We start from the raw sequence: 27,328 nt of genomic DNA on the forward strand, positions 1-27,328 counted from the left end.
ACTTGAGTGGTGCTATTAAGGCAGAAGTAAACTAATTAACTCTGCCATACGATAGTACTGCCCAACACGACTACTATTTTACAGTGGAGTTATTTACTCCATTGCAACGCACGTGTAGACGGTGACTGAGGCTGGCTGGGGCACAAAGGTGCTACAGTGCAGGGCTGCCTGCTGGCTATCCCCACACTGTAGCACACTCGTGACTCAGCCAGCCCCTCTACAGCACAGTCAGCCCCAGAGTGGCAGGCTGACCCCCTAGACTCCCAGCTAGTTGGGGCTGCACTGCCCCAATTTAACATGCTGTGGTCCCAGGCACACATGAAGACACTGTGCCTGGGAGCAATAAACTCTACAAACTGTGCTGGACTTTATTGTGTCGAATTAATTTCACATCTAGACATGCCCAGTGTAAGCCTTTTGCATGAGGCTCCCGTCATTGGGGTTGTCTACAAATGACTGGCATAGTTTCATAGTTTCATAGCATAGCATAGCAGGAGCAGAATAAATTATTCTGACACAACTCTTCAGCACGTATGCTGTATTTCAGAATAATTAAAGTCATTTTAATTCCAAAATTGAGCATACGCATGGGAGAATTACACCAGGACAGTTACAGCACAGTAGTTATTCCACTACAGCTGTGTTGGACAATTTGCTGAGAGTTAGTTAATCTAAGATAACATGTTTCAAAGTTCTTCAAGATAGTATATTTATTGAGTTATGCAGCATTCAACTTGGTTGAGTTGGACTGAATATTCAGGCAATACTTAAAGTAACTTCACAAAGCTAATAAATTAGACCCTTAAAGGTTAAGCAACTAGAGAGCCCTTTTTTTAACTAATTAAATTTAGTTAATTAACAATTTCAATAGCAAGCCTACCCTGCAAGAAAAATAAAATCTACCGTGCTGGCCTGCATTCTGATATAAACTGTTTTAACTTCAATGTAAATGATACATAAATGCTAAACTCAATGTTAACAGCACTGAGTTATTTTGTGGAAAGTGTTGTTTGTTAGAATGAAGTGTCAGTAGATTTTTCAATGCTCATGCACAATTTCAAATATAGAAGCCATACAAAGTTTATGAAGGTTAAATGCCTTCACTATTAAAAAGTGTAGTAGGCTGTTTCCTGTGAAAACTTACGCATCTCTGAAATAGCCTCTAAGGTGCCTCCCTATACTGAATTCTGCCTAACTTGAGACTAACATGGCTAATTGCCTCTCTAGTTCTTTATATGTGACATATATTAGATACCATTATATCCAGATACCAAGATCAGTGCGTAGAGGAAGGTTTACAAGCCATGCATATCCATGAATAGATTAATTTAAATATCTGAAAAACAGATCGCTGTTCAGATATCTATCTGACAGTCCTCTGCGTGTGGAAAGCCAAGCCAAGATGCACTAAAAACTTAGGATGTTGAGAAATAAATTTAGTTGGAAAACGATTTTGTGGAAGAGTGAATCTAGACTCAAGAGATGCTGGTTTATTTTTGCGGGGATGGAGAGGGGGTCAGTTCTGATCTTCCCATGACTATGACTTTGCAACATAAATTTATTCCTGGCATTGTGGTTGATTTGGCTCTAGCGCATGTGCTGTCATATGGCAGCTTTGAAAGTCTGATTTGCATAAAACGATGCTTGCATAAGGTATTTGAAAGATTTGTTAATGTGAAGAATATTACTGATGGAGGATTATTTAAAAGACTTATAATTTTATGCAATGTTTTCAGTAAAAAATGGCCTACATGCTTGTTACAATATAGTCAATCTTTCCAAGGCTGACCCATGGATTCCACTAATGGTTTTTGTAACATATTATTAGTTTTCCACAACCTGGCATTAACCCCAAGAGTTTTCTGAAAACACAAAAGAGATGCACTGGGTTTCCCAGTTTTTCATGTACTCTTCCCCTTTGACAAATAAAAGTAGTTCAGTTTTTTCAGTGACATTTTGGAATATGGGAATTCTCTACCAAATGACACCAATGAGGCAATGACCTCCTGCTGTTTGCTAGATCAATGCATTTAGAGGCAAAGGCAAATAACTACAACCAGAAGAACAAATGCTACTGCAATGCCCAACCTGTTGTCTCATCCTAAGTGGGTCACTTCATTCTTGTATTCCCTCCAACTCTCTGGTTTGATTGCAGTATCTTTAAGACTTGCTCTGTTTTTTCACCATACCATGTGTATCCTATTTTTTGTTGAGGTTTCTAATGGCCTATGAATAATCATAGAGGCACAGCGTTGGTAGGAACAGCGTCACGAAGCAAAATTGACTTGTCCTGATAATTCCCTATTACCTACCGGTATGCAGCAGTGCTATAGGAGACCTTTCTTCCTAACCCTAGGCAGGTAGCAGCTGTTAGATGACCAACATTTAACTCAAATTGCACACAGATGACAACATGAATGTAAGGATCTGCCTGTGCAGTTGAATTTCCCATCAAAGCCCTCTCTCTGAACTGAGCTATTGCTTTGACTGTATCAAAGTGAGCTTGTTCTTTTTTTATATCAATTGTTATTATCTATCATGGGAAAATGCAAACTGCTGACATACTGTAAAGGAACTGAAGATGCATATTTGTAGTAAATTAAGCCTATTTTTCATTAAAATTGCCACGTACAAACTTATGCCAGGCTTTGAAATTTACAGTCATTTCATTTAAAAAAAAATAAAAAATACAGTGACTTCAATAGATTCCCCATTATATTTATGCGAAGCTCTCCAGTGGTCAAAATAACACTGGAAAATTCTCATAAATTTTAACCAAAAATGCTGCAGCCTGACGTGATTAAAAGCTTTAAGTTCCCTAAGAGCAACATGATTAAAGCAGGAACGCAGTTCTGAGTGGCACCTCACTGGTTTCATTTGCCAGTATTGTTATTTTCCAAGGTAATATTTGATTTACAGGAAAAATGCTTTCAAGTTACACAGCAAGTCCTGCAATATATCCACAAGTATAAAAATCCCCAAATTGCCTTCATTTATCAAATGCTAAAAGGCCCTACCTAACACTATTGAGCAGCAGAGTAGGAATCTAATGACGGGAAGGAGAGAGGTTAGATTTATAAAGGCATATAGCTCTTCCTCTCATGCCCTTCTAGTTTAGTGGTTACATTTCAGTCTATGGCACAACTAACTGACGCACAATTCCAGTTACCATGATTTTGTTGCATTCATAACTGAATTTATTTTAAATTCTAGATAGCTAGTGAAACCTGCAAAAATACTGACCTTCAGCTTTAACTTAGTTTTTATCTGGAACTATAAATATTCTTTCCTTTTACACTATCATGTTCTCCCCTGTGGACACAGGGCTTGCCTCCGTGTTCTCATTCTGTACATTAAAGGTAGGCAACCTTTTCTGTCTGTGGGCCAGTAACACCAAATCTGGGATGGGTGGGCAGGTATTCGGATCTGGCTGTCACCACTGAGCGACTTTGAGGCAGCATGGGAAGAGAGGCCATGGCCAAAGCCCCCCACTGCCAAATGCCACTGAAGTCACATGTCTGCAGGGCAGATCCAATGGTTCTGCAGGCTGGATCTGGCCTGCAGGCGACAGGTTGCTGGCCCCTGCGATAGACTTTAAACAGAAAGAGTGAGGATGTTTTAGGACAGAGTTTCCATCATACCACAGCATGGACTACAAACAAATGTAGACAGTTCATTGCAATTGAGTGGTTCAAGAAATGAAGCCCCCCTTCTCCTCCTCCTTGCTTTCCCCCCTTTTACCCACAGCCAGTTCCAACCTTTGCTTTTTGCTGGGATTTGCTGAATACTTTAAACAAGTAAGCTCAGGTGATTGTTAGTGAGGCGTGTGGACATGTTCATTAAGCCTGTCTTGTTCAGAAGACATGCCATCCATACTGGACCACCACAAAGCTTCTTCATGACATTTTCCACCATTGCAATTGATGTATTTGCTTGATTAGAGGATTATTATAACAGGACCCCCTAATAATCAGATTCTATACCTAGAAAATTAAAAAAAATTTATAAGTTTTCCATATATAGAATTTAATTATTGGAGGTTAGCCACTGCTTCGGTAGGGAAAATAAACCTGAGAAATCAGCTAGCTCTTTGTTTTCAACTTCCCCCAACGTCTTCCCTTTCCCCCTCCCTTCACTATCAGACACTGGCTAGAGCAATTTGCATATAATACCCATAGACTTAACTCATCCAGAATTGATGCATGTTACCTTTTTTTAAATGGCTGCAAGTTTTAACACAGGTGTTTCATAAACACACTTTTGAGAAGCACTTTAATACGTAGTCATATTTGGTATAAACCTTCTTGATTATGGTGAAATTGAATACCATACTTTTTTTTTTTTTAAATGAAATTTTTTCCTGTTCCAAGCCAAATCAGCCAAATCAATTCCAAATCCGCAAGTCATTCAAGGACCACATGTGGCCCTACTACTGGGAAACATCTTCCACCCCACATGGGACTTCAGATACTTCCAAATCATGTGGTAGGTATCTTATGTGCAGGCTCAAATCCAGAGGCTTGGGGTTCAGATGCCCCTGAGTTTCACTTGGCTTCAGCCATATGGCCACAGAAGGAAGCTAGGGAGGAGTCTCCCATTTCCATAAAGTGGGCGTAAAGCCAAGATCTTCCCACTGGAAATGAAAGTGAGAGGTTAACTATACATTAACACCATGGGTACTACACCGTGCCAGAAAAGCAGCCGTTCCCTGCCCCTGGGAAAACCACCTCAGTGGTCATAGTATTTCCCCTGGCAGGTAAGAAAAGTTTTTATCTGGAGCCTTTCCTACTCTCATGATTCCTGAGCTGGGGGGCCCTTCATATTAGACTTCCACAGAGTGATGGTGACCACTGGCCCCTCAGCTACATTTAAACATTCATCTTTTACGTTATCAGTCCCCTACTCTTCTCATCCTGTGACAACTTTGGACTCACTATTAACACAAAGAAATTTCAATCTGCACTTGGCACAACACCCCAGGATCCACACATCTCAGTTAAAGGCCAGCAATTCTTGATGGTCAACAAGTTTGCCTATCTAGGCAGCGCGCTGTCCCGTGCTGTCCACATTGATGACAAAATCAATGTGAGATTAGTGAAAGCTAGCATGGCTTTTGGCAGACCCTGTAAGTCAGTCTGGGACCTCAGAGGCACCAGAACATCAACTAAACTGAAGGTTACAAAGCCATCATCCTTCTGGCCCTCCTTTATGACTGCAAAACCTGGACCATTTACCAGCGTTATGCCAAGAAACTAAACCACTTCCACTTGATCTTTAGTATCTTTCACAGGCAGCGCAAGTGACCGGACAAGAGGTGCTCGGAAGATCAACTCTCCCCAGTATTCCCACCCTACTGGAACTGGCATGGCTAAGATGGGCTGGCCACCTCTCGGGAATGCCTGACACTTGCCTGACAAAGGAGGTCTTCTACGAAAAACTGTCAAATGGAGTATGCTTTTGCGGCACACCAAATAAGAGGTACAAGGACACTCTAAATGTGTCTCTAAAGAGTTTTGGCATTGACCCAGAGTCCTGGGAGCAAATCAATTGCAACCGTCCATCCTGGAGGTCCCAAATCCAGAATGGAGCATTGGTCTTTGAACAGCAACACACGGCAGAAGCAATGAAGAAACAAGTGGCCAGCAATGATGAAATGAACCCCCCCCCAACTATCCAGTCTCATGGCTCTCCTGCCCCTGCTGCAGCAGATTGTTCAGAGCAAAGATTGGACCTATAAATCACCTACGTACTCACATGACCTAGCCTTCACCCCGTTCGTTCTCTTCCCTTTCCCTTTTTTCTCCTTTCCCTTTTTCTTTCCTACTTCTTTTCTCTCTTCTTCCCCCCAACCCCCTCACTGGATGCAAGCATCTTTGCCTGCAAAGGATGAAAGTATATCAGCCCCCTTATGAACTTCACAATTTTAGAAGACATGGCCACTGTACATAAACCAGACTTCCCTGGCCTCTTACAGTTAAAATAAGGGCAGTTAAAACATGTTATTACAGTAAAATTAAGCACAAAAGAGTTTTTCACTCCTTCGCCCATGCATACCAATGGGGGATATGCAGATGAGGGATGCAGTCCCAGTAATCCAGGGGTAGGCAATTATTTCTGTTGGAGGGTCACTTAATGAGTTTTAGTAAGCCATTGAGTACCACACACACAAAATCTTTCAGAAGACATAATTTTTAACAAATTATAGATAAAAAAGCAAATCACGTATTAAAAATCAAAAATCTACTATAACATTTTGTTATTGAAAAATAATTTTTGCCTGATTTATGTTTTTTAAGTAGTGTATATAGAGGTGATTGCATGATAGCTCAACATAAAAGTCTTATTCTTGCATATTGTGTGTGAGGAGGACTGGGGAGTGTGTGTGTGGGGGGTGAGTGTACCTGTGTGGTGAGGGAAGCTGCTTGCATGCTAGGTCCTAGGAGCCAGCTGGGGTGAGGGGGAGGGAGGGGTATGCAGGGGTCATGTACAGCAGAGCTCACCTGGGCAGTGTGGTACAGGTGAAGTCTACCTCCCACCCCCAATCTGGCCAATGGCACTTTTCATGGGGCTGAGCCCTGCCTGCTCCTGCCTGGGGTAGCCTGTGCCATGCTCCTGCCTGCACCTGCCCCAAACCCAGCAGACAGTACTGCCCAGGCCCCAGCCAGTATGCGCAGAATCCTTTTTTCATCTCACTAACACCCAGCTGAATACTTGACTAAGAATCAGCTTGTGTGGAAAACCGGTCAACTATGAATCCAACCTCAAACAATCAGGAGTCCACCTCGATGATAGTCTTACCTACAGGCTTCATTTATAAATAGATTTCATAGACATTAGGGCTGGAAGGGACCTTGTAAGATCATTGGGTCCAGCTCCCTGCCTAAAGGGCAGGAAGTCACCTAGGGTCAAAGGATCCCAGCAAGATAAACAGCTTAATATTTCTTGAAAGTGTTAAGAGTAGGTGCTTGGCACCACCTAGAGGGGGAGTTTGTTCTAGGCCTTGGGGGCTCAGACAGTAAAGAAGTATTTCCTTATGTCCAGCCTAAAATGGTCTTGCAAGAGTTTGTGACCATTGGACTTTGTCATCCCCTGGGGTGCTCTAGTAAACAGGTGTTCCTCCAGACCCTGAAACACACCCCTTATGTACTTATAGGCTGCCACCAAGTCACCCCTGAGCCTGCACTTCGCCAGGCTGAAGAGCCCCATAGCTCACAGCCTGTCTTTGTAAGGCCTGTTCTCTTGCCCTCTGATCATGCACATGGCTCTTCTCTGGACTCTGTCAAGCTTTTCCATGTTCTTCCTAAATTGTGGAGCCCAGAATTGGATGCAGTACTCCAGCTGTAGCCTCATCAAGGCAGAGTATAGTGGGAGGATGACATCCTGGGTCTTGCTTGAGATTCATTGGTAGATGCAAGCCAGAGTTTTGTTCACTTTGCCAGCTGCGGTATAGCATTGGTGGCTTATGTTCATCTTGTGGTCAATCGTGGCACTCAAGTCTCTTTCAGTCATGGTGCTAGCAAGTGTAGCACTGTCGAGCCTATAAGTGTGATGTGGGTTTTTATTCCTGAGGTGGAGCACCTTGCATTTCTCAATATTGAATGCCATCATATTTTTATCCACCCGCTTTGCGAGCCTATCGAGATCTGCCTGGATCACCAGCCTAACCTCAAGTGTGAAGACTCTTCCCCAAAGTTTGGTGTCATCAGCAAACTTGGCCAGTCTGCTTTTGACACCAGTGTCCAGATCATTTATGAAGACATTGAAGAGTACAGGTCCGAGAACAGAGCCTTGGGGGAAACCATGAGTCACCAAGTGCCACGTTGCTTCGGTTCTGTCAATTACCACTCTGTGTCTGACCTCAGAGCCAGGTCCCCAGACATCGGACTGTGGAGTAGTCGAGGCTGGCTTACCGCTATATCAGAGGAGTGCATCAGGAGCTTGTTGAACAACTGTTCACTATGGCACCCTTGGGGAAGACCAGACCCAATGGATAAAAACTCGTGGAAGGCTGCTTCAGGAACAGTACCAGGAAAAACTCCTTCCCAGTCAGGGTGTCCAGACTGTGGAAAAAACTCCCTCTAGAGGTGGTACACTTACCTGTCCTGGAGGTTTTCAAGAGGAGACTGGACAGTCACTATGCTGGGGTCACCTAACCCCCAGTTGTCTTCATGTCTAGAGTAAGGTCCCTTCCAGCCCATAACACTCTATGAATCTATGAAGCATGGATCCAGCAATGGAACACAATTGACATCATTAATAAATTTCTCATCACAGATCCCATATTTAAACCTCCTAGCTTTAAATATGGCAGAGTTGGACAACATTGAAGAGGGTTCATACTGGACAAGGTAGATGTAATGGCCTACAACATAAATGGAATTTTATTAAAGATTACAATTGTGGGTGTGGTAAAAACCAAACTATAGCACAGATTGCAGAGGAGCATCCTATTTATCATTTTAATGGTTAAACTGAAGACCTGCACCAGGCTACTGATGATGCTTTGCAATAGATATCAAATCTAAAACTGTCACTTTAGCCTTATCCCTCAGTGCTGTTGTCTATAGGTTTTCTATAGGTTGTTTCCAGCTTGTTCTCTCATTCCGTTGCTGTATTCCATGTGAATAAAAACAAAAAAAAAATTCTTCTCTCAAAAAATGTTGCCCAGTTCCCTTCATACTTCTATCAAGTTTTTTCCTCTTATCCAAAATTTTGACAAAATTTAAGTAGTTTTTTCTAGGAACGCAAAGGTAAGGCGATAAAAAACATTTGGTCTAGCAAATTCCTGCAGGAAGTTGCAATACATCACAACTCATCAGTATTGCCACTTTAGTAATGGGGAAAGTTACATCATAATACTTCTGTTCCTTCTTCAAAGTGAGGCATAATTTAGAGATTTAGGGTTCTGCATATCATTTTGAGATGCGATGGGATGGGAAGGAAATTAGGTTGGCAGGTCTAATTGCCACACTCTTTCTGTGGCTGTGATCAAATCACAGCATTTCCATCTCACACCTGATATAGCCTTCTTTTACAGGTGTAGATAGGAAGATAACATTCTTAGGCAGGTTGTCAGTGACAAGTGTACATGGAATTTGTGAAAACCAAAGCCTCTACTGCTTTAGTGATAATACCAGGTAACTAGAAAGCAGCAGTAGACTCAGAAGCCAGCATGTAGATTGCCCACTTAACAAAGACCACCACTGAGCTAGTGTAGGTTATAATTGTATATTCAGGGTGACAAGCAGCTGCTAAATATTTTCTCCCTTTTCCTCTCAGACTTTGAAACAACTCTATCACATTGGTTAGTTTTTCAAAAATGTGGAATTCCTTTAGAAATTCTTCAATAGAATGATTGTGCTTCCCTTATTCCCCTGGTATTATGTATACAAGCCAGACATGAAACTCTATGTAGGCCAGCAAAGAAAAGAGTTTTTTTTTCTCCTTTTCATTTCTTAATTATGTTATTGTTGCCAAAAATAAGTCACAGAAAGCAACTGGTACAGTGTATTTTAAATTATTGTGTTAAAGCATTTTAACTCATTGTCATACTTCACAACTTTGATATGAGTATGTGCATCTTAGACATAAAGACATTTTTCACTGAAAAGAAAGGAGTATAGTAAGACTACTCTCTCATTATGCAAACAGTGAAAAATTATTTGTACACCGAGCATGATTTTCTTAATACGCCTCTATTTTCCCATAAGAATTTAAACCAAAGGATTATGCAGGTCAAGAAGAACTTGAAGAACAAAAGCCATTCATGATCAAACTCTCAAGGTAGACTTATAGAAGGAAAAACATTTGAATAACATTTTTATAATAATAATCCAAGTGGCTTATATTAAACTTTTCTAGTAACCAAAGCCAAGAATAAATTTCATGCCTTTCTTTTTAGAGACCATCCTTTTTTTAAAAAGTCTATAGAATAGGAATATCATAGTCTGCAAATGCACTTAATCTGAGCTGACAATAAGAAATGGTGTTAAATCCCAGAGACTAATAATTCCTATACATGGGAATTCAAATTCTTTCCGCCCAACTGCCTTGTTTCCTTTATAGCTCATTCCATCAGTAGATCTCAAAAATGCTTTAAAGATCAGCAACATTATCCCAATTTCTAATGGGAAACAGTAGTACAGAAGGTCCATGTTTCCTGCCATAGGTGTCATATTCTTCATTATAAACACTTTACAAGTAATTGGCTAATCTAAGGTCAAGGCCTGAAAAGTCATCTCCAAGAATAATCACCAGAATATGTCATTGTGGTTTTGGTTAGAATTAAATTATGCTTCAGACAGAGTTCAGTATGCTTCAAGTTTTATGATTACTAGAGAAAAAACAGTCTTGGTGCCTCTTCTTTTAGTTTAGCAGTGCATGGCATCTGATACCTCTAAGGAACTGACTTTATCATCTAGCTCTCCATAAGTACAAAAAGACTGAAGGGGTCCTAAACCCTGCCATACTCCTTTCCAGACATGTCCATGAGAAGACAACAAGCCTAGATACATTGTACCTGGCACAGAAGTCCGGAAAGGAACTCTATATGAGCTATCTTCAGACATAGTAGTGGGCACATCTACATATGCATTCATGTGCTTTACTTAAAGCACATTAAATCTAGTACCTCCAGGCTCCTATACATGTGCAGAGAGGCTGCTCTGATAGGCTTTAATTCCAGCATGGAGCATGGTTATAACTCCACTCCAGCAAACTCCAATGTCACGTGAATCAGTGTCCCTGCACTGAAAAATAGTGGCAGACCACTTTAAGCTAAAGCTAATTAAAGCACTTCCTCCACTTTCCAGAGCACTTCAATAAACACCCTCCACTGTGAGGTACTAGGAAAATGCACATTATTGAAAATGCACATTATTCTGTCTTAATGTGCTTTAAATAAAGAACATGGGAACTTTTCTACATGCGCCAGTGCGGGGTGGGAGGGGGGAGCAGCGTTTTAATTAGAGCAGCTCTGAGAGCCGCTCTAATTAAAGTGCCACTGCGTCTCACGTATCAGCATCCCCACACCTAAAAATGGTGGCGGGGGTGCTTGAACTAAAGCTCGTTTGATGCACTTTAGTTCAAGCACCCTCACCACCATTATTAAGTGAGGGGGCAATGATACATGAGATCCAGGAGGCTGCTGCAGTGCAGCAATTGTCATGCTCCAGCAGACTCAATTAATCAAGATTAATCAAGTCTGTTATGACGTGCTGGAATTCTATCACGTCAGAGCAGACTCCATGCTCAGGAGGCTTAAATGAAACTTAATGCGTATTAGCCTATTTTAATGCGCATTAACTAACTAGCACGTGGCATTTGTACACATGCATGCAACATAATGCCAGGCACTTTTAAAAGTGCCCTGCGCTGCACTGCATGTAATTGTATACATGGCAAAATGCGCATCAGCATTAAGAAGATGGTGGTGCACTTTTGAACTAAAACACCTTTGATATGTTTTAGTTCAAAAGCGCACCACCACCATTTTCTTTGTGTTGATGCACATTTCATCATTTATATAATTGTATGCAATGCAGCACCAGGTTCATCGGTTTGTGACTCAATCAACTCTGCTCCAATGCGTTGGATTTCTGGTGCATTGGAGCAGACAAAAGTACGTGTCTCAATGCCCAAAGTTTTTAGTGATGCTTTAATGTGCATTAAAATAGGCTAATGTGTAGACATGCCCAGTATAGAGGTAAAAGGGGACATATCTGAGTACACTGCCTTGTCCAAAAATCTTTTTTCTTTTATGATCTACACATTTTCTACTTTCTGATTCCAACAAGTAGACCAGGGGAGATTAGGAAGACGATCATCCTGCACGCCTATCAGTGCAATAATCACTTACTCTTCAATTCCATAATACTATATAGTCACAAATTAAAGGCTGACAGAAAACCCCACAAAACATTTCTGTCAGTTGTGGGGGGTTCACAGATCTCCCGAAGTGCTCTCTCAAGAATTCTTTGGACAGAAGTGATTTAAACCCTTATTGTTCAAAGTTACCACTTTGTACATATAAGAATCCAGTGGGGAGTGGAGGCACAAGGTTGGCTTTAAGAGCTTGTCTTTCAGTGGAGTGAAATATCTGAGAAAGCTTTAGAGTTTGAGGAAGAGCTGCTTCTTTCTTAGAATTGATTTAAAATCAGTTTCAGCAATACAACTCTGAAAACCCAGGACTGAAAACCCTAGCCTTGAGAAGATACAATACATCATAGAAAAAGGTGAGTCAACATGTAGTGTTTCAATTATAGGGTTCTCAAGGGTACACAGGTGGTGTAATAAGTAAGGTCATGGTCTTTGCATCAGCAGTACCCCTGCTATTTCAGCAGTTGCAATGAATGGGAAATAATCGTAGTTATGATTTTGAAAAGACCAAAGTTCATAGCAGATCGATCTAATGTTCTGAAAGGTAAATAGATAAAGATTTGTTATGTAACGAGTGCCTGTGGTATTTATACTGACTGGTTTTTGTCTATGTGATGGTTTCCAGAACCACGGAGGTGACCACTACATGCAGCAAGCATGTCTACACGAGATATTTACTGCAGTCGACTAGTTAGTCTCACAGTAAACATCTCATGTCTACATGTGCAGTGCTATTAGGTGGGAGTAAACTCATTAACTCCACAGCAGGATAGTACTTGTAAATACAAGTACTACCCTGCTGCAGAGTTTTTTACTCCACAGCAACACACGTGTAGATGCTGGATGGGGCACGAGGGTGCTTCAGTGCAGGCTGCTGGCCAGCTCCACACTGGAGCATCCTTGTGCCCCAGCCAGCCCCTCCACAGCACATTAAGCCAGTTTGGAGCAGGTTAATCCCCCAGGTCCTCTGCCAGCTGGGGCTGCTTTGACCTGGCTCAACATGGCACTTGTGTACACGTGGCACCCTGGAAAGAATAAACTCCAGCATGGTAAGTGCTGGCATTTATTGCTTTGATTTAGTTGCACATGTAGACTCAACCAGTAAGAATTAAAAGGAAAGAAGTCCCTCTCCCTCAACAGAGCCTTCTACAATTTGAGAGATCATGAAATAGAAGAAGTCTTTTAAAAGATTTTTTGGTTAGAAAACTATAGAAATGGATGTTATACTCAACTAACACTCTGGGACCCTGATTCTATAACACAATGACCTGCTGCACCGTGTGTGTGCAACATATTTGGAGCTCTTTGCATCTCTGTTTCACACACCCCTAGAGGTGGGCTCTTTGAGGCTCAGACTTTCTCTCTGTTTATATAGCTCTATTCATTCTGTTTTGGTCTTGAAGATTAGCCAATGCTCGCATCCTTGCTAGGTTGCTTCTGTTATCATGAGAAACTGATGATCTAAGGCTGATATTTCTTTGAAGCAACCTTACTAGTTTACAAAGAACATACATAAAGTCCTGTCCCTTACTGAGGAACCTGAATTGGCTATTTCCTTGCAACTTCTAAATGTTTGATTCAGTGAATCTTGTGTCACTCTTACCCCTCCTGTCGGCTCTCATTGTGGTTACTTTAACACAAGAACATCTTGGCAGCAACAATTCCCTAATTTATATATTTACATCCTAGGAGAAACATCTCAGACCACATTCCAGTCCTTGCTTTGGCCTTACCATATAAGTAGCTGCCTTGGATGGCGGGCTTCTACTTTAGCTAGCCAACTTATTCCTTGATGGCAGATATTTGTTCCTTTCTTTTAGTCTGAAACAAAGGTGGTTAATACAACTATTGATTGTAAACATATCTATGTTTCATCTTTAGGTCAGTCAAAGATATGCCTGATGGCAGCCATTAAGGCCTTTTGCTGTTACCTAGCACAACAGAGATGCAATTTCCATTTTGGTCTCTAGATGATACTAGATGCTCTCTAGACAATTGTTACAATAAAAAAACTGGAATAAGCACTCTGTGCAGTACAAAAACCTTATTAGAAAAGAGCCTCTCCTCTGTAGGGCACTGGTTGACTCACTCTGGATTAATGCTAATATTGAAGTAATGCACCTCATGTCTATTATTTTTTGACCTAAATCCAATGAAGTTGGGTGTGGGGGGGTCTCATTCCTGTTTCTAGTGCAAGGGATGCAACTGTCATGCTCCACTTTGTATGTCAACATGTGAAATAAAATTCTTCACAATTATTGATATAGACTAATTAAACCCCAAACTATTAAATGTTGCCTGGATAGTCTTCAGTTCAGAGGAGAAGTTTCTTGCTGATCATAGAGTTCATCCAGGGGTGGAAAGATTGTCCCAGACCAAAATGGTTGAGTAGCCTTAAATACCTGAACAGGAACAAAGGCTCCAGGGGGGTGGGGGGGGGTGCTGGTAGAAATGGGTAAATGACTAGGGAGACAGAGGCTCCAGGAGGGGCCAACCTCAAGAACAGAAATACAAGGGAACTATTTTCTACCACCACTTCCGAGTCAGCAAGGCCTCCAATCTGTAAATCATTCCTTAAATCTCAGACAGAGACTAAACAAAAACTCTATCTGCCATGCTCTTTGTGCTGGCATCACATGTAAGTGAAGTATGCTCTTCCACTTTAGTGATGGCTTGGTCCCAAATAGCAGTTGGTGAACATACTAGAGTCTTGGCTACCAGACCTGTGTCTTCTGGCTTAGGCAGTACAGGCTCATCCTTCCCAAAACCACTGCTTATTCTCCTGACCAGTTTTGCCTCATTGTTTCCTTCTACCCGCTTATTGGTCTGTATCCTTTGTCACATACTTATATTGCAAACCTCTGAGGCAAGGGTCATCTTCTGTTCTGTGTTTGTACAGTAAGGCTCAATGGGATCATACGCTAGGCACTATAACAACACATGTTAATTGATTCAAAGTTCCCAGGGATAATTCCCACTGCCGATCCAACTCATTGCAGAAGGGAAAACACATTCAGCAGGACCATGGCAGTTTATGCAGAAATCATAAGAAGAATCCTACACTGTGATTTTCATTTTCCGATTCATAATTACAAATTATTTGGAGGGACAAAAATATCAACCGTAATCTACCTTCACTCTCCTAGGCATCCTCAGTGGTTGTTGGCCCCACAGTTTGAGAAATCCCCACATATTTTACATGTTTGCATGCAATGTGATAAATACTAGTTACTGGATATATATGCGTGTAAGACTACAAAGAAAACCTTAGTTTTTACATTTCCATTCTTTATGCTGTTAAATTCCTAACCTTAATGTTGTATCAATGCACTATTTTTTTTGCATTTAGTATTTTACCTGAATTTAAAATGCAGTAAAATAAAATCACAATGCTTGATAGTGTAGGGCAGGAGTGTTGTCAGACTCACTTCACTAATCTCCTGCTACCACTGAGTGTCTCCTTGGGTAAGTTGTCATTGTATGCTCATTCAATTTTTATCCCTATCTAGAAGCATTTTATGAGAGAGAGTTCATCACGAGACCACATGTGAGAGAAGAGAAACTAACAACAAGCTTTTATAATCATTGCTCTTTTCCCCTCACAATACAAAATGTTTCTTAATTATGCATCAGGTTAGAAGAGGCTAATAGGGCAATTCTGTACTATTAGCTCTGCTGAAGTAATACTGTATTACTCTCTCTCCAGACTTGTCTATTGCAGAAATATGGCAAGCAATTTCTTTTTCTTGTAAAAATGCCCATCTAAATTTAGAGAAAGCCAGCCCGAGATGGAGTTGTCCAACTTTGTCGAGCTGTCATTAAGATTTTTGAAATGAGACTAAAAAGTGGAATTTTGTTTGACATCTAAATCATTACCGGTTTGTCGACACTCACACTGTTGCCTTGGTGGCAAGAGAAGAAACGTTCAAAGTGGTTGTCAGAGGAGAGGAGGATTGTACTTGTGAGTACAGAAGACAAAGGGGAAAAATATATTCAAAATTCAAGTCACAAAATTGCTTTTGTTTTTGTTTTTTTGTTTAAGAAATACACATCACAAAACCCAGCAATCAGCACATAAAAACAACATTTCCAGCATTTGTAGCCCAGAGACACCTTCTTCCTGATGGGAGTGTTAATTTCAACGTGAGGAAAGTAATAGTAACTATGGAAATAACCTCTGCATTTAAGCAGCGCAACAGTCAGGCATCTCGAACTAGAAGTACCAACAAAAATATTCTGTTTTTTAATTGAATCTAAAACGTATATGCTGTCCCTTTAAAGGGGACCTTGCTATCTTGATAAGAAAAAATTAATGAGATGGCCTTTCCAGGTCTAGTCACATAATAGCCATGGTGACAAGGACCTCTATCAAGAAATAAAGCAGAAGATAAATGAGATTTTTCTAATATCCATTTCACCCATTGTTCACAAGTGTCATGCAATGCAGCCTCTATTTATCATGAGACAGTAGATACTAGACACAATTTTGTAAAGGAAGCCTAAATTGCAACACGGTGTTCTTAACAAGTTGTAAACACCCTTTTTCTCCCCAGCCCTCTGGTCAGAAATGTGCTTTATTCAGGACCGAAACGGCAACACCTATATTTTTATATGCTCTCTGGTCTTGTACTGCATTAAAATGTGGGGTGTCTTTCTAATCTAAAAGTCCAAGAAATCTGTGCAAGTTTGATCCTACCAAGTTTGGAGATAGGAGCTGCCACGTCCAAAACTCTGGTTCAAATCCTTTTCTTAGCGCTTTACCTTCATTTCCCCCATGTAAAGCTGACAGCACAAATTCTGAAACTCCACGCACATGCACACAAATAAATGCATGCGCTCTCTCACCTTAGCCTAGGGTTTCTGCTAGAGGCCTCTTCCCTTCCCCGACAGCCTCTAGAGATGGGGACAGAGGCCTGGCAAATTGCTGTAGTTCTCCCATAAACCCTATATACTCGTACAGGAGCAGGGGTGACTGGTGCCTCCCGAGTCAGGGGCAGGGGGCACAATTTGTGGGTGGACCCAGGGGTGGGCCAGAAGCCCCATATCTACTCCTATACTTCTGGGCTGCAGTTTAGTGCCCCCCCCCCCCAAACATGCTGCTGGAGTGCATGGCAAAAAAAAGCCCCTTCCCCAGTGATGCTGATTCGGGGGTAATCTTAGGGCCCCCCCCCATCAGCCACTTGTGTACAGGAGACTTACTCCCCCCTGCAGCTCTCTAGTCAACTGAACCACTTGATAGTTTTTACAGTCACCTGATCCCTAGCCAGTTAGGTTAAGCCAGGAGACAGCTGATCATCACAGGTGAGGGTGGGCCCCAAGGCAAGACCAGATAAATGTATGAAAAGTATTATATCCCATGGTCTGCTTGCAATAGCGGGGGACCTGCCTCGGTGACCCAGAAGTCCTTCCCAGTCCTTTATTCCTGTGTTCTTTACTCCCCTAGGAAAGGCGAGCCATCCTGTGACTCTGACATTTAAAAACAAATGCAAGACGAGGGGAGGGCACAGGGAATAAATGTGCATGTCTTCCTTTATAATGTTTAGAATAAATGTCATGCAGGTTTTTTGTTTTTTAATTCCGACGTGTCCCATAGAATAACAAAAGGAATTGCTAGGGTGTTGGCATGCTCAGATGATACAGTTAATTTTTTTTTTTTTGAAACAGAGCTCCCTTAGAAACCATGTAACGTGACATTTGTTACCAAAGCTGGGGAAGGCTCTACAGAGTTCAGCTCCTGTGGAGGGATGCACTTTAGGGGGTCCTAGATAGGTTAGGAACACCGGGACGGCTATTCCAGGTCATACTAGTCCTCTACTCTAATATGGTATCTCACCGCCAGCAATGACCAGCAGCAAAGCTTTAGAACAAGGGTCTCAAACAAACATATGGCCCACAGCCTGGATCTAGCTGCATTTTATAAGGCTCACAATGATGATCCTTCAAAATTAGTCTTTCATTAATAAAGGGCCATTTTTTTTTTCTTTTAAAGGAATGAATGGGATTTCATCCCACATGGTTACAAACTTAACCTTCAATACAGGAACAGAGTGCTACCACGGCAGTGATTTCTGCCTCTGCATACAGGCAGCCTGAGACAATGACTCACTTTTATTCTTCTATTGATTTGATTGGAACAATATGATCCTTGGTTATTTTACTGGATGGGAGTTTCTGCAGGGAAGTAAACGGAGAGAAGGAAACACACAAAGATGGGGAGAATATTTTCCTAGGCTGACATATGACAAGGCAGCAGCAGGGTACATATGCACCTTTTCAAAAGGCCATCATGAAGGCCAGATAACCCCCTTGATCCCTGTGCAAAAAAAATCCTACTGACCCAAGGAGCATTCATTGTACATGCTGGGGAGTTAATACCCTGGCCCACTCACCTGGGTCCATCATCGACTCATCTGTCTCCTTCAAGTGAGCTTGACAAGCCACTTCTATATCATCTACCATATGCCATAAGGGTAATTTCACTTGCCCGTAGGGGCAATTTAACTCATGTTAGGTCAAGGTTAACTTAATGCCTTAAAGCGTCAGGTTTTAATGTCTCATAATTCCTCCTTTTAATGTTATGTAGGTACAAACTCTCCATAGAAACCTGAGAGTTGTGCTTGTTTTTAATCCAAAGAAACTTTCAGCCTTTGTGATTTTTTGCAATAGTAACTTCAGGCTGATGGTGTACAGTGTTAAAAATCACAACCCAAACAAGAAATATTTCCATGCATCTGCTGTAAATTGTGACTTCCGTTCTCAGTGTTAGTTTCTTGCTTTTGAATGATACAAGTACTCAATTTTCCTTCTTTGATTGTAGGATTCTTGGCTGTGGAGATCATATCTACCTTTATGTGAAGAATCTAACATAAGCCTGGTTCTCTGGTGCTCACTTCAATAAACATCTCCATGATTTTTTGCCTAGTGAACAACCATCTTTTGCCATGGATCAGAGCATGAGGTTGCTCATGGAATCATTGGCCTTCCCTGTGCTCTTCCTCCTTCTGCCCCAATTGGAGAAGAAGCCACCTAGCTTGTCAGCTATCTTCTTCTCCTAGGGAGGACATCTTGGAGACCTCGTCCATTGGTTTCCATCTCTATATCAGCCTTGCTGACTATGATCTAGTGCCTCTTCTGGAAGGTGCTTAGTAAGGAGAAATGTTTACACGCATCATGAAAAGTATTTGTTGGCTGCTACTTATATTATTGGCTAATTTTTTCCCTGAGGACTCAGTGATACTGAAGTCTTTCACAGAAGGCTCTGCCCATCACCCGGACCTGAAGATGCTCTGCCCATCACCCAGACCTGAATCTCTCCTTGATAATATACTGCATCACATAGCCCCACCCTGCATTTCCAGAGCTGTGAAAGTGGAGGCGATATTCCCTGCATCTTACCTCTTCTAACTTATCTATTTAGACTGAACTCTTTGGATTGTAATTTCTTATGGTGGTATCTATATAGCACCTGGTACTGTTAAACACTACCACCTAATTCTAATATAGTACTTTTCATCCACAGGTCCCAAACTGCTTTGCAGAAGGAGGGTTGTACTCATTACCTCCATTTACAAAGGGGGAAACTGAGTCATGGGAAAGGGAAATGATTCATTTAAGAATAGCATTCAGTGCTTTATCTACTGCTTCCCCATAGCGGTGCTTTGATCTTGACAATAAGTGACAATAAGTACGCAATGGTATTATTTTAAAGGTCTAACACATAGCAATCTGTATGGAACTCAATTTATCTCTCTCAGGAAGATGAAGGACTGAGTCAACATAACATTAATGTAATATCCTGATGGCTGTTAACTTCAAAGCCATCGTATCCTGTTTTTCATCAGGAACAACGCTTTGAAAGGAGAACGCAGTCACGATACAGAGAAGTGCCACCTTTCAAATTATGATCAAAGCTCAAGCATGCTGTAATGCTGCCAAGAAACCTATATAATGGTTTATAGACTGCACTTGTTTCATATTTTTATCATGTGTACTCCTAGAGTTAGGGTCAGTACAAGAATCAATTCTCCTGCTCAGGTAAGAACAGAAGAAAGGATGATCTTGCTGTTCAGACATGCTATTGGGACTCAGTAGATCTTAATGAGTTATGAGCCCTTACCCAGACTTACTGTTTGACCATGGGCAACTCCCTTAATGTATGCCTCAGTTTTCCCATTTGTTGTACAGGGTTTATAATTACTGACCAGTTGCAATTCACTGACATTTGAAAGGCATTCGGCTCCTACAGTGAGTGGTCTACATTCCCCTAGACAGGGATATTTCATAAAATGGTTCAGGATGCTTCTCAGGTAAGAACAGAAGAAAGGATGATCTTGTTGTTCAGACATACTATTGGGACTCAGCGGACTGTAATGAGTTATGAGCCCTTACCCAGACTTACTGGGTCATAACTGGTTCAAGGTGCTTCTCAGACAAAATAGTCATAGACTATTTAGAAGTTATTTCTTGTTAATCTGAGAGCTCCTTAGGATTTCTGGCTATAGGAAGTTTTGGGAAGGAGGGACTAAGAGACAGTGCAGAGGGCAGCATTGGCCGCAGCCTCCGCTAGGGAGCCTTTAGTGGTGAGTTCAAGCTGTAGCACTTCCATGCTTTTAGCTCAGGTGTTCAAACCTCAGCCTGTCACCCATGATGATAGCCATCATGCCTATGATCAAGCCGATGGTCTACCAGCTGGACTACTAGAGGGGCAGGGGGAAACATATCTTGAGGGTGATCTGTAAGATGATGCAGGAGGGGCTCGATCTTTTCCTACAATACGTAATCTGGGACATGGGGAACCTCTTGGTAGCATACCAAGAGAGAGACCACGAGTGGACACTGATTAGGCCCTGAAATGGCAGGGTTGCACCAACCCTATGAAGGAGATGGAGCTGTCTTAGGTACAAACCTAACTTGAACTAAAAACTGAGAGCTAATCACAAGTGCAAGGTACATTTCTTCAGGCTCACCTCCTCTAACACACACGCAGACATGCACCAAATTCCAAGACAAAATGCTGCATGCATTTCCTCTGGGTGGCTGAGTAGAAGGAAAAACAGTTTGTGACAGAGGTTAGTCACATCACTTAATACATTGAAAGGGAACGAGATGCTAAATACAATATAAAAACTTGAATAGACTAGGAAATTTCAAGCACAGAAAAACCTTTACCGGAAAAAAACAACAATAACCCAAGCCCCCCCCGCCCTCCCCTCCTGCTCCCTCCAGCTAAAGTGTTCTTTGCAGCCTTATTTAATTTAATTTGGAATTCTTCTTTTGTCATAATTAAAAAAGCTGCATGCCACAAATTGACAGTAATATTATCCATTAAAACCAAATCAAGACATTTAGGCATTGTGTTTTGCTATCCAGTGAGATATTCATAACTTGCATACTAATCACAAACAATACGAGGGCAACAATATTTTCTGCTAGAGAACGAGTATTTTAGAGTTTTTATGACTAATTATTAACTTGAAGAAGTGCTGTATGTAGCTTCTGGAGTATCATTATCATAACTCAAGTCTTGAAATTTAGCTTCTTACTATCTGTTGAAACTTTAAGGATTTTAGACTGGCTTTGTTTCACAGGCAGCCTGTTAAAGGAAGGAATTTCTGCTGCGGGTTGAGTGTTCATAACGTCCCAAAGAGATGGCTCAGCAGAGTAATTTCACTCAGGTGTTGCTCTGCCCTGCTGCACCTCGACTACTATTGGTACTAGTGGCCACTTCATGAAGGTCCACATGTTGTATTTCAAGGGAAAGAAACACTGGGGTGAAGGCTAGGGAGAATATTTACTCGGATCCATGCGTGATGGCTATCATCATGACTGACAGACTGAGGTTTGAACGTCTGAGCTAAAAGCATGGAAGTGCTACAGCTTGAACGGAGCAGTAAAGGCACCCTAGCAGAGACTGTGACCGACAGTCCCCTTCTGTAGACTCGGCATATAATTGCACTTATAACACAGAAAAAAATGATGGATAGCCAAAATAAAGACTATAGCTTTGCAAATGAGCACTAGATAAATAACCTTCCTGAGCTGGGCAGTGAAATACTCCCGATAGTCTGAATCCATGGATTTCAAAGGCCTTGTTGTGCTTTAATAGGGGTGAAGAGGGTCTCTTGGTAGAGACTGGGTGAGCCTTTTTCACCTTGGAAGACACCCAGTCCTCAAGATAATGACACGGTATAGAGGTTGTAGTGCTTCCAACTCACAATTTCAAAGTGAGCCACGATGTTTGGAGTTTTCCCCTTCTAACCCTGGGATCAGGTCACAGTGAGAGAATTTTTAGCTTTCCTTTGAAACAGAATAGTTTTGGTCTTCAACTTTTTATAAAAGCAGGAGATTGGCTGGTGTGATTCCCCTACTTGGCCTCTGGCAAGTTAGGTGTTACATCTGTGGTGCAGTCTTACACAGAGTTTAGATTATGGATCATATGGGATGGTTTGGAGGGGAGGAAGCTGGTCTAGATGACCTCTGGAGGTCCCTTCCCACCCTACTATCCTATGAAGCTGCGATTCCTGGGCGTGGGCAGAAACTCGAACACATGAATGCCAAAGGCTCAAAATTAAAAGCCAAGTAAAAATCCACACAGGAATACCCCACAGTTAAAAACAATTAAAGAAATGAAATTGAAGCCTGAGTCATGCTTTTTGAACGTTTTGAGAGAAAAAAAAATGGGGAAATCATCTTTACATTATGCCCAAGTTTGGAGCCGTTGCTTTCTGTAGTACTGATCAAAGTGTCTTTTTAATGCCACTCTCTCTCAAACTGCTAATAAAAGTCTTATACAGGAAAACAAGCCCACTTTTAAAAAGGTGCCATTGAGATTTAGTGGCTCCATAGCTACACTTCAGTACCTTTGAAGATTTTAGCCAGTACGAAATAGGGCTTCGAGGTATTTGCTGGGAAGCCAAGCTAAGATGTCTGAGCAGGCTCCCCTTGTAAGCAGAGCCGCAGGGGTTGGTGAGCCGCTGCAGTCACAGAGACAGGCTAGGAACCTGAAAACTATTCTGCATGGGCGCATGGATGTTATAAGACTTTAATTAACACTTGGAAAGCACTTCGAGATCTTCCAATGACAACGTTTACAGACCTCCAAATTACTGTTATTACATCCCCTCTGTGTTTGTGATGGCAAATATCCAAAAACAAAAAAAAAAGAAACATCTGATGAAAAAATGTTTCCTCCCACCCAAGACCTTTATTATTTCTATGTTACTGTCAGAAAAAGGTGGATCTGGATCCAATTTAGCTAGTGTAAATTACAATTGGCTCTGGTAGGATTCATCTGTACTCCTGCACATGATATATGTACCCAACAGCAAGCTGTCCAGATGCCGGAGTATTTACTCATTATCCAGTGACTTCAAAGAATCGGGAGCAAACTGTAATATTTTTAGGAAAATCTGTGACAGCTTTGTGAGATCTCTATCCATAAACAAATCCGTCCTTCCATCTGCATGTTCCTTATTATGGCTCACAGTGCTCATCTTCTCAAACCTCAGTGTATACCTTTAAAGAAGGCTCTCAGAACAATCCCCTCCCCCCCCAAAAAAACCCCCAAACAAACCAAAAATCAACCCCCCCCCCAAAAAATCTCACACTTCACACTCAATTATTTTCTGGAGGAAGGGGACGAATCACACCTTTAATCTAGCCCTCTTTTGGAGGGCTCAGTTAAAATCTCTCTCAGGTATGTCTGCAAAAGCCACCACCCCTGCCATGCTGACATACCCCAAATTTCTCACTTAGTGATGGAAAAAGTACAAAGAGCTGTAGGTTGGAGCATTCATAGCTGACCAGAGGATTTGACCACAAAACACCTATTTAATTAATGAGAGCTCTGTGTCAGCCTCCTCCAGTTGGCTTTGAAAACCTTGCCCATAAAGTTTGTGTTCTGCGTGTACATTAGTTAGGTACCCACAACAGCACTATTGCTGGTTGAAGTGTAAATCATACAAGCAAAGTGTCAACTGTGCACTGAGGTATGAACATTTGCATCCTCCGTGTGGGCCCCAGATAGGAAAGAAGAGTTGGAGAGCCATGCCTATGCATATATTACATGACATGACCAACCATTCGGTATTTAAATTACAGCGAATGAGGAGGAAACAGCAGTGGGTGTTAGCTATGAGAACCAAGCTCTGAAATAAATCATCTGTAGCTACAGAAACCTTTTCAAAAGATACCTTTGCATCTAGCCTCTGCTGAATTGCTGAAGGTGAAAGGCATCTTACATGGCTTATTTTGCTCCTTTGCAGGAAGCTGCACAAATACCAAGGATGACATTCACCCCACACATGTCTTACATCCCTACCAATGCCCCTTGATATGGGAGCATGTAGACTCTCTATCCACTGGGATGATTTTCATGCCAAGGAATTGAATAGATGTAACAAATTAACTTTGCTATTACTTCCTCCAAAAGCTAACTGGAAAAGAGCCAGTTAATGCATGAGTGTATGCAGTTGATACATGTAAATTGATATTACAACTTCCATGCTAATAATCTTCTCCATAAATTGTCAAGCATAAATTATATTTATGAGTTATGTTTCCATTGTGCATCCCCTATGTGTATCCTTTGTGCAAACATATGCAATGATATTGCACATGATTGGCTCACCTGTCTTCTCAAACAGACCCATTTACTACCATCCCAGGCAATTACCAGAACATAACCAAAATTTATGGCCAAATTCAAAACTGCTTTAAAAAGTAAACAGAGAAGTGTTACTATATACAGCAGAAGGTACTTTAAATAAATACCTGTCTCTCAGAATTAAAGCCGTCTTTCTCTAGTGTTAATTATGGAGTAACCAGAAGAGGGAAAGGAGGAGGATGCTTGTATTCTCACATCACGGCCAAATTAAAGTCCAAATCTAAAATACCAAAACATAGTATCTATATCTACTGAGAGCCTTGTCTCACCAGCAGTTCCTGGGCCTAAAGGACCAGAAATTTAGATGTCAACTGAACAGATCCTTTGTCCTAGCTAAAAGGCCCTTGCAGGTTGAAAAGGCAGGTATGTATCACAGCAAATCCATATGGCTTTACATTTATAAACTGTCTTATGATGATGGACAGGAATCTTTTAAAACATTTTTCACCCATTTTTGAACCAAGCGATATTGATAACCAATAGGGTTATCAATTGATAGCCAACAGCCTAACAACAATAATTAAAAAATGATTAAAAGCAACAGAAGTGAGTGTTACACATTGCACTTTAAGCTTCCTAAATGTTGAGCAGCATTAGTGTTAGCCTGAAGTTAGAATAGTTGCACATTCACGCAAGCAGGAACCTTGAGGACTCCCCTCCCCTCCCATTCTGGGCTCCTCCCCTGCCCCCCAACCCCTTGGCTCTCCCCCAGGTCCCTCCCCGCAATCCCAGGGTTCCCCTCTACAGTTTGGGGTTCTCCCCTGCCCTCTGGCTCTTGTGGCTCACCCATGCCCCCCCTCCCCTTCCTCCAGCTTAGTTGTGGCTGCTAGCACTGTTCCAGGGGAGTAGGCAAAGAAGGGAAAACTATCTGCCTGGTCACCACCACCACCACCACCAAGCCACAGCTGCTCTCTTGGCTGAACCCAAGCCAGAAAGTGGCAGTGGCAGCTGCAGCAGCAGCTGGGCAGGCAGGTTCCCCCTTCCCTGCCTGCTCCCCTGGGACAGTGCCACAGGTGAGCTCGGAGCAGGGAGAGTTGGTGGGCCAATCTGGGCTGGTGAGGGATGGGGGTTGGGTGGGCACCAGGCTGGTGGAGGATGGCAGGTCCAATCTGGGCTGATGGGGGAGGAGGGGAGGATGACACAGATTGCGTCCAGATACAGAGAGGGGCCTGGGTGGGGGAGGGGTGCAGCAGGCCTGATTGGAGCTAGCGGGGGATGGGGAAGCAGAGGGGTGTAGCTTACAATGCCCATATGTTAGCCTAACAAAAGTTGGGTAACAAAGATAAGGCTGGAGTGGTATAACTTTAAGATGCCTCGAGGGTGCTTTAAAATAGTTACACGTGTGAGTGTGTGGACAATCCAGGGGTTAAGAGCTCCCTGAGACACCTAAAATTCATGTGTAACAAAGCCTTGATAGGGTATAGCCTTGATCTAGCAATGGTATTGCGACTTGTCCAACTGGAAGCATGAAAGTAAGTCTTGCTGAGGTCAATAGGACTAATGATATAAGGAGAACTAGACACATGCCTAAGCAGCATGGTGGTTCAGGGCCTGAATGCTGCTCTAACTTTAGAATGAAACCACTATTTGCTAGAGCTCACAGTTTCGAAGAGAACCATGGGAGTTAGGGGTAACTGAAAACAGAACGTGGTCTAATGTTTGCATAAGGTCATAATTCTTCAGCTTCCCTAAATGGGTTTTATGTCATCACTAAGGAACTGAGGCAAAACACTGTCACCGTACCGAATTCATCTGGCTTCTGGAAGAGGGGCAATCACCATTTATAAATGACAGGATATGAGGTGAGTCCTACCGAATCTTGTAAAAGACTCCAAGGTTATACAGGGGAATCTTATAACCTGTTGCAGGGGAAGGACAGGTGTAGTGAGAAATACATTTGGAGAAAAGAGGGAACAGTGAGCGTCTGAAGCTGGGGACATGTTGAAGTGGGGACCACTTATAAACAACAGGTACCTGACATGGGATCTACAATTTCAAAAAGCGGGGTTCAGATGGTGAAGTGGACCATCAAATAGAACACAACATATGTTTTTCTCCAATTAAAAATAAAATAGAAACTTTACTAATATTTTCGGTGGCCTAGGGCTGTATTATTCAATTTAAGATTGAAGCATAAACAAATGTAACTTCATTGGAATGAGTTAAAAACTATCTTCAGGGATGTGAAATAGGAGCTTTGGTACCAGGAGCAGCCAACAAGACAACTGAATTGCAGAACAAGGACTACCTTGATTAGACAACCATTAAAACTATTCAAAAGAAGAAAGTGTCATGAAATAGAGTTTAGAAGGGATCAGGTAGATTATAATGACCCATGAAGTCAATTAACTTCCTCAGCACCATCTGATTAGAAATGCTGCTGCCACCGCCAGGAATCTGCTTTTAAATTTTGGGTGTAGCAGGAATCAAAGAGCCATTTTGAAGAACGGGGATACTGATGCACAGGACGCAAAGGCTGCTGGAGTGTGCTAATTATCCCACTCCAGCAGACTTGATTAATCAAACCTGCTCCAACATGCTATAATTACAGCATGGTCCAGCGTATAATTACACTGAATGAGCCTCCCCACACACCTACAGGCATCCAAGGAAACTACACAAGTTTATGCCAGATAAGTACTTGATTTTACACATATACACATATATCACTACACGTGGATAAATTGTATAAAGTTATTATGCCAAAAAAGGAAAAATATTCAAACAGATATAGGCCAGAGAAGAAAGTTAAGCAAAGTCAAAGAGACCAGTCAATTATAAACTATT

At 41.8% G+C, this 27,328-nt stretch overlaps 1 protein-coding gene across 1 annotated transcript in view; it reads right to left on the reverse strand.

The window, feature by feature from the left end:
- The window catches only part of CELF2 (CUGBP, Elav-like family member 2), a 777,369-nt gene that overhangs the window by 618,224 nt on the left and 131,817 nt on the right, over positions 1-27,328 (reverse strand). The window lies entirely within an intron of this gene.

This window comes from Crocodylus porosus, unplaced genomic scaffold (assembly GCF_001723895.1).
Source record: "Crocodylus porosus isolate Cpor-Errol unplaced genomic scaffold, CroPor_comp1, whole genome shotgun sequence".
In the NCBI taxonomy this organism is placed as follows: domain Eukaryota; kingdom Metazoa; phylum Chordata; order Crocodylia; family Crocodylidae; genus Crocodylus; species Crocodylus porosus.